Genomic DNA, 8628 nt, shown 5'->3' with positions numbered 1-8628 from the left:
CATGGGTTGTGAGCCTGCAGCTGTTGCCTGAAGACCCTCGGCAGCCACGTGGGGCAGGAGAAGCATCTCACCTGATGCCTGACTTGTCAGCCTCACAACTGTGTGAACCATTCCCTTGAAATAAGCCATTTCCTGTTTCTCTCTCATTCTCCCTCCCGCCTTTCCTAAATCTATCTGTATCTGTATCTAGTTGTTGTTGTTGTTGATAAGTATCATTAAGTCAGTTCTGACTCATAGCGACCCTGTATAAAGTTTCTGAGAAGTGGCTGGTGGATTAATGGTTAGCAGTCCAGTGCTTATCCTACAGCACCACACCAAGACTATCTGTGTCTACCTCTATTTCTATGTTGTTGTTAAGTGTCTTCGAGTTGATTCTGATTCAAGCATCTAGCAATTTTGATGCAGAAGTCCTCTTTCTGTAGTGATGATCCATTTTGACTGACAATACAGTTTAAAAAAAAAAAGAGAGAGAGAGAACGCCTTGCACTAGCATCTTAAACTTGTGAAGAGAGTCGGGATGAAAATGTTCATTAAAGGTGATGAGGAAATTTAGATGAGACCTCAGGCAGATGGATGAGAAAGTACCCAATCAAAGAGATCAAAGGTAGGGCAGGTGGCATTCTGCAATGATGCTGCGGAAGGAGGCCCGCTTAGGTAAGGGCTTCATTAACCCTGTCAATCACACTAATTGCCTGGGATTAAGTGGCGTGAGTCAGCAGACAGCACTTTGCATGGTGATGCCCTGGTCCTTCAACTGTGGGCTTGGAACCAGGGATGAGGAGGCTACTGGAGAGGGGCTCAAGTAACCCACCTCCCATCCCGGGTGCTGGGCATGAATACTACCACATATCATCTTCCTCCTCCAAACAACAAACACTCAGTTCTGTCATCATAAACTCATGTGCTGGGAGAGGCTCCCACATGGCAGGGTTTTGATTCTCATATTTTCATTACAGAGCTCAGATTCAGGATTCTGATGATTCCCAAGCAAACCTCGTGTGGTCATTGATGAGCTGCCTGCTTAATGTAGAAGCTTCTAAACCTTCTGAAAATGCCTCATGTCCTTAAACGGCATTCCCCGGGAGGCGTCTGCTGGATGGTGTTTCTGTCACTGTCTCCCGTCTGCATCTATTTTTCATCCCAAGAGCAGGATTCTACCTTTTCCAAAAAAATCCACCCTCCACCACCACCCCACAATTTGTCTCATCTCCACTGACCTCTGATTCCCAAATTGACTCACGGTCTGAATTCTTCCTGGTGGCTCTCCCCACCAGGTGCCCTCTGCTTCTCTGGAACTTCACTCTGGCATACACACTTTGCCCAGGACCATCTGAACCCATGTGAGGGAAATGCTCCTTGAAGGAAGTGTCTGTGTTTGTTCCTTTCTGTGGTCTCTGCACAATTGGTTTAAAAACACCTGCATCTTTAAAATACAGAGTAGATGCTCAGGAAATATGTATTGAGTCTCAATGAGTAGGCATTGCTGGGTGCTGGGCAGAAGCACAAGTCCTGGGGACAAGGAGAGGAAAGCTTGCATCTGGTTACCAAACAAACAAACAAATCCAGACCACTGATGTTGAGTGGGTTCTGAGTTATAGTGGCCCGAAGAGTTTCCAAGTTTGTACTCAGGATGGAAGCAGATGAGTGCCACTGTTTTCTCCCATGGAGTAGCCGGTCAGTTTTAGCTGCCACTTTTTTATTGGTTAGCAACCAAGGTCTCAACCACGGCTTTGATAGGACACCAAATAAAGCAATGGCAATGTTCGTCTCCCTAGCCCTGCCTTCTGTCTCTGGAGACTCAGAGACAGCGGCAGCAATCAGAGAGGTGGAGAAGTGAAAGGGGAAAACATGAATTAGGTCACAAGAGGATAAAGAGACAGATTTTCAATAGCCTTCAGCCCTGGGAGATGGGAGGATCTAAATTAGATGACTCATACGGAATTCAATAAAGAAGGATTGTAGACTTAGGGTTATTTATTCCATTATAATTTGAATTACACCAAAGCATCAATAACACCTCTGTCTTGAAGTTTATTAAGACACAGCTAATAACGTGAGTGGGGGTAGCATGTTATATGGCATTGCTAAGAATTGAGGGCTCAGGTGTTTGGGATGGGGGGTGAGTGGTTGGGGACATGGGTTTCATCGTTGGTGTCATAGGCCAGGCAATTCATCATGTGTGTGGAGACAGCAATGCAGCCCTTTGTTCTGTCTGGGACCCTGGGACCCTACAGCCCTTGGCTGCCATGTGCATATAACCTGTGTGTTCAGGCGAATTAATCCAAACTTCTGTTCCTTGTTGCATCGGATAATTCAGACTGTGTTCAGCCATGAATCCTTGTGTGCAAATAGAGCTGGCCAATCCTATAACCTAGCAGGTTGAACCTTAAAATAATTGGCTTTCAAGAAGTTCAAGTCTCAGGCTACTGTCTGCCCCACTCTAGTCTAACTCCACCCTCTGCAAAGTTTGGTTTGTATTTGGCTCCTTAATCCTTTGGGCATAATGCCAGCAGAGACTAATAATTCCTTTATAAAAATCGGAGACTATTAGGCACTCTTTGTAGCTCTTCAACGCACTACCTCTTTAAGCCTTACAGAAAACCGTGAAGAAAACACTGGATTTTTCCCCATTTCACTGATAACAACGCAAGCCACAGAAGATGGAATGCCTTGCCAAGCACCATACCCATGGATAGCGGTAGAGCTGGTATCTGAACCCAGGAAGCCTGGTTCCCCGATCTGAATGCTTTCACGATGCTATGTGGCAAGAATTTATTGTGGGTAGAAGTTCTAGGATTCAAGTGGGCTGACAGAGCAGTGATCACTGGGGCTGCCTACCTAGAGAGAGACCCTTTCTGGCAGAAGAAATAGAGGAAGCTGCTCATCTTTGTGGAAAATCCAGGGCCAGGCAGAGCAATGCTTAGGGAGAAAGCTGGGGTGGGGGTGGTTGTTGATTATTGTAGGACCCAAAAATCAGCTACTTCCTTGAATTCTGCATTCCTCTAGGTCCCCTATGGGATCTGGGTGGAGCAAGCCATTTGCAATCAGCTGTTACCCTGAAGGTTGGCAGTCTGATGTCATTCAACTACTGTACTATAAAAAGCCCCAGTGATCTGTTTTTATAAAGATGACAAGTGAGTCCTATGGAGCACTGTTCTACTCCTTACCACATGGGGTCTCCATGAGTAGGAATCAACTGGTCTGTACCTAAGAACAATGTGCCTGTAAGATAGTAAGAGGTTAGGGTCATCCCTGCAGTCTGCAGCTTAACATTATTGAGCTGTGGAACACCAAGGGCTTCATTGTCTCAGCAATTGAGTGGGAAGCCATGGTTGTACCTGAGGTACATTGGACAGAACTCGAACCAGGATATCCTGTAAAAGGCAAGAACTCTACCAAATTGAACCAGATCTCCTGCATAAGACAAGAGTTCTACCACTGGACAACAACCAAATTGAACCAGGGTCTCCTGCATGAAGCAAAAATTCTACCACTGGGCAACTACCAAATTAAACCAGATCTCCTGCATAAGACAAGAGTTCTACCACTGGACAACAACCAAATTGAACCAGGGTCTCCTGCATGAAGCAAAAATTCTACCACTGGGCAACTACCAAATTAAACCAGATCTCCTGCATAAGACAAGAGTTCTCCCACTGGATAAGCAATGCCTTCATGTGTTCATGGTAAGCTACGTACAAACGAATGCTTCCCACCTCAGGCCACTCATGCACTGGGTGGTATGGGATCTGTAAATGGAATGGTTGAAGTCTACCAGGATAACTGTGTGTTATTCAGTGAGAATAATACCTGTTCATTTGATAAGAGAAAATTAAATTATTCAGTTCCCAGTAACACAAGCAGCATTTCGGCCGTAATAGTGAAGTAATTGTTTTACAATTAAGGCGCACCCAGAATGTACATTATGAAAGTCGTTTTAATAATGTGTGCATTGAGTCGCTTATTTTTTTTTTTTCCAAAGAGAAGCGATTCAAATAAGTAATTTGGTGGTAGAAATAAACTATGAATTTAATTTATATGTTCATTAATTGTACAATTAAACAGAATACTAATTGACTGTAGAATTATAGCTTAAATGGAACACTGCACCAGGGTAATTAGTTCTTATTCTGTTTTTCATTGTGAACATAATTTTTGGTGGTCTCATCCTACCCAATTAGGTTTTGTTTGGCTTTATTGGAGCATAAGTCATTCTTCCCACACCCAGATTTAATCCCTCACAATACAGCTGGAGTATCACTCTTCTGTTGGCAAAGATGATCTCTTTAGAAGAAAAAGCATCTGATGTGGGTGGTCGGGGTTGGAGGATGCTTCGCATTTTTGTGAATTCTGATATTTTTGTCAGTACTGCTAGCACCTTAGTTCTCACAAGGCACTTCCAGAGGGCAGCTGGGAGTTTGGATTATATGCTCTTCACTTCTAGAGTTTTCTCTTGTAATTAGTTATTGAGCAAACTCAGGATGCCCAGAACTGCCAATTTTTAACAGGAGTCCACAAGATCACAGGGCACTGGCTCCAACAGTGACAGTGTCTTGGTTACCGTGTGTCACTGTAGGAGACACACCACAGGAGCGTGGCATTTATGAACAGAAATATATCATCTCTGAGTTCAGGAGGCTTGAACTTTGATTTTAGGGTGCTGGCTCTGGGGAAAGGTACTCTGTCTGTGGACTATGGGGAAAGGTCTTCATCTCAGTTTCTGTAGCCCCGACGTTCCTTGGGTCCTTCATGACCTGCACATAGTATCCATCGTTCCCCCATCCATGCTTGCTTGTCTCTGTGTCTCATCTGCACTTTATATCTCAAATGTTATTAGGCAGAAGAGAAGAACTAACAGTATTAGGACAGTTAACTGGGATGTCTCATGAAACCATGATCTTAAGCTTCAAACTAAGGAACCAAATCTCATGAGGTATTAGGTTTTTCATAAGCAGTCTCAGCAGCTCTTTTTGTTGTGGTTGTGAAGGTATCTGCCCTACAGCAGTTGCCCTTTCAACAAGTATGCAGCTTACTGACATCAGTTACATCAGTTGCCTCTGTAGCCCTTATCCTTAATCACTGCAAGTGTGACATCACCATAAACAGAAACTCACAGCTCTATAGACAACAATCAACCCTTCCCTTCTTTGCTCTCTCTTGTCCCGGATACTTCTGTTCTATTGCCTTATTCATTGCATAGTGCCTGGAGGCTTGAAAGTGGTCATCCAGGTCACATGGTCCCTATGCCCCTGGAGCAAGAGAAATGGGAGAAAAATGGGCAATGTGTGACAAACTGTCTCCGTGAACAACTGCTTTTTTGTCATGATACCAGAAAGACAGGATGATGCCTGGCTACCATTACTGAACATTTTTGATAGAAGATTCTATAGAAGAATTCTGATCAAAAGGGAGGAAATGCAGAATGAAATTTCCAATTCTCATGGAATCCAGACTTTATGGATTCATGGAGGCTGGGTGAAGAACTACTTAAGTCACTGCCTTGAGATGGTCTCTAAACCTTCAATCAAAAATATTCTCTGAAGTCTTCTTTAAACCAAATGGTAATACAGTCTAACTAGCAAAATAAGTCTAGTTTGAACATTGTGATCTTTTATAGAACCATCTATGTGGGGTCAAAGTGACAACAACTTAAAAGTTTAGACATGGAAATTTAGGGGGCAGTGCATTTATATAAAGTGGGAGGAACCGTTCAAAAAAGGAGGATAAGAATGGTTACATACTTGAGGAAGTTAATGTCACTGAATCGTACATGCTGAAATTGTTGAGCTGGTGTGTTTTGCAGTGCACATTTTCAGCAACAATTTTAAAAAAGGAAAGAAACAGCCACTAGGCTAAAGACACACTCCAAGGTGATATATGATATCAGAAACATACCAGGGAACCCTATTCCTAAATACATTGCAGGCACAGGAACAGAAGTTAGGGTGCCAACACACAGTTTTGGGGAACCCAATTCAATCCATATCATGCCAGAAATATGAGAATGAGGAGACAAATGTTATCATGAAAATGGACTGATTCTTAGTGGAAACGTGACTGTCCTCTCAGTGGAAACATCTGGTCTCTTTAGCCAGGTGTCCAGGTGACAGCAAGCTAACTTCTGGTTGGATTCTGAGACACAACCCAGGACTAGCCACCTTCGAGGTCAAGCTCACAATCCTCAACACAACACATCTGACCCCAACTGCATGGAGTGGTGATGAGAGTTTACAGCGGTGCAATGGACCACTTCCATACGGTCTTTCTAGCACCATCTTGTAACTCCCATGAAATGACTGGATGGGAGTATGCAAACCAAATGAACAAGGTGATTGGTCAGTTTGTGGTAATGGTGGGAGGGCCTTGCTTTGAAATGGACCAGGAGTTTATGTATTTGAGGACCAGTCCCTCATTACTATCAGACAGAGTCTGCAGCAGACAGTATGTTTCATACTGGGGTCCTTGTGCTGAGAACCTTCTAGACTCAGAGAGGACAGCTGTGACACTGAAGACAGACAGATATAGGAGATGGAGAGAGACAACGGTGATAGGCTTGTTGGCCCACGGAGTGACGCTGCGTTTCTTTGACAGGAGGCTTGCTGGCAGAGTGAAAAAAAAAATGTGCTATTTGCTACTTACTGCAGGTTAGAGTCCAAAGTGTGCCCAGGCAGGGTGATGGAAGCCAGGTCTAAGAGCAGAGCAGACAGCTAAGGAAGCCAGGTTGCTCTCCTGAGCAGCCAGAGGCAGTGGTGATGTGGCCATAGTGTCTGACCAGGATAACAAGGTGCCTGTCTAGCAATGAAAGAATGGACATGGGTCATTTGGTGAAGGGTAAACATTTCCGCTTTAGGGGTGAGTTATGATTATCTACTGTTAGCTTTCTATAGATAATAATAATTTTCTCACTCTGCCATCACTGTGTATGTGTCTCTTGTGTTGGCTTCATCATAGATGGATGGAGTAACACCCATGACTGAGTGAAGCATAGTCTGTCTGCAGATGACATGCAGACAGACAGACAAGCATACAGATGGCATCTGGCCAGCATAGCTCCTAACTCGGTCTCTCCCAACTCTCCATACAGATACAATGATGTGAAGGTGTGAAGGCTCAGCAAAGCACCAGAGCCTTTTCACATAGTACCGATGAGATGGATAGAGAGATGATATTATAAAACGAATAATGATAGATTCTTTTAAAACCTTGCTAAGAATTATGAGATATTTATAAGGGAGCTATCAGAACTAGAGAAACAGAACTGATCATCAATGGCATAATTAAAGAAAAATTGCTTGAAATGTCATCAGATCTCAGCATACAGCCAACAGGTGTTCACTATATTCCTAGGAGGTTTAATAAAAATAGACCAGATTCAGGCACATTTTGGCACACATCTAAAATAATGAAATGATGATAAATGGAGGATACTCAACTTTTATCAGGAGACAAATATGGTTACACGTCAGCAAATAGACATTAGTCTGGTGTTAGATGGCATTTCTGCTGTGCTCAGGCTGCAAGAGAACAGTATTAACAGCAGGCTTTGTGATGAAAAACTGAAATCCAAGCAGTTACACCCAATCAAGGGGCCTTCCATGTAGGGAGGCAACACTCAGACATCCACGGGACCATAAAACATACCACCCTGAAACAATTTTATGAAAGTGTTACAAAGTAATCTACTTCAGATCTTGGAACAAATGTGATGAGAACGTCCCTTCAGTTAGCTTCTGCTCATAGTGACACCATACACCGTGAAACTAAACGCTGCCTGGTCCTGTGTCCATCCCCATGGTCCTCTGTCCTCCTGCATGGTCCTGTGTTCACCCCCATGGTCCTGTGTCTTCCCCCATGGTCCTGTGTCCACCCCCATGGTCCTGTGTCCACCCCCATGGTCCTGTGTCCTCCCCCAGGTCCTGTGTCCTACCCCGTGGTCCTGTGTCTTCCCCCATGGTCCTCTGTCCTCCTGCATGGTCCTGTGTTCACCCCCATGGTCTTGTGTCTTCCCCCATGGTCCTGTGTCCACCCCCATGGTCCTGTGTCCACCCCCATGGTCCTGTGTCCTCCCCCAGGTCCTCTGTCCTCCCCCGTGGTCCTCTGTCCTCCCCTGTGGTCCTGTGTCCACTGGTGTCCTATATATGGCTCTATGCTCTCATGGCCCTCTGTCCTCCCCATGGTCCATTGTTGCAGAGTTCTGGGATCCGTAGGACCAAGATAGCCATATTGGACTCCTGGGATTCATAGGATTTCCTCTGGCCTCTTTTCGGAAGTAGATCACCAGGATTTTCTTTCTAGTCCATCTCAGTTCTAGAACCTGCTCAGCATCACAACACCATTGACTGGAAATGTAACCTGTGTCTTGCACATGGCACTCATCCTTCCATCGGAATCCTTGAACTCTGGTGTTGGTGAAGAATATTGAACATACCACGGACTGCCAAGAGAATGATCAATCAGAGTGCTCCTTAGAAGCTAAGATGGGAACCAATCCTGGAAAAGGATTTCATTTTGATAAAACAGAAGGTCTGTGAACAAGAGCAAGATCCTCGGTGAGATGGACTGACACAGTGGCTGCAACAATGAGCTTGGACACAGCAGCAGTTGTGAGGGACACACAAGACTAGGCAG

This window comes from Chrysochloris asiatica, unplaced genomic scaffold, assembly GCF_000296735.1.
Source record: "Chrysochloris asiatica unplaced genomic scaffold, ChrAsi1.0 scaffold00238, whole genome shotgun sequence".
Lineage (NCBI taxonomy): Eukaryota > Metazoa > Chordata > Mammalia > Afrosoricida > Chrysochloridae > Chrysochloris > Chrysochloris asiatica.
This window is presented reverse-complemented; position numbering follows the sequence as displayed.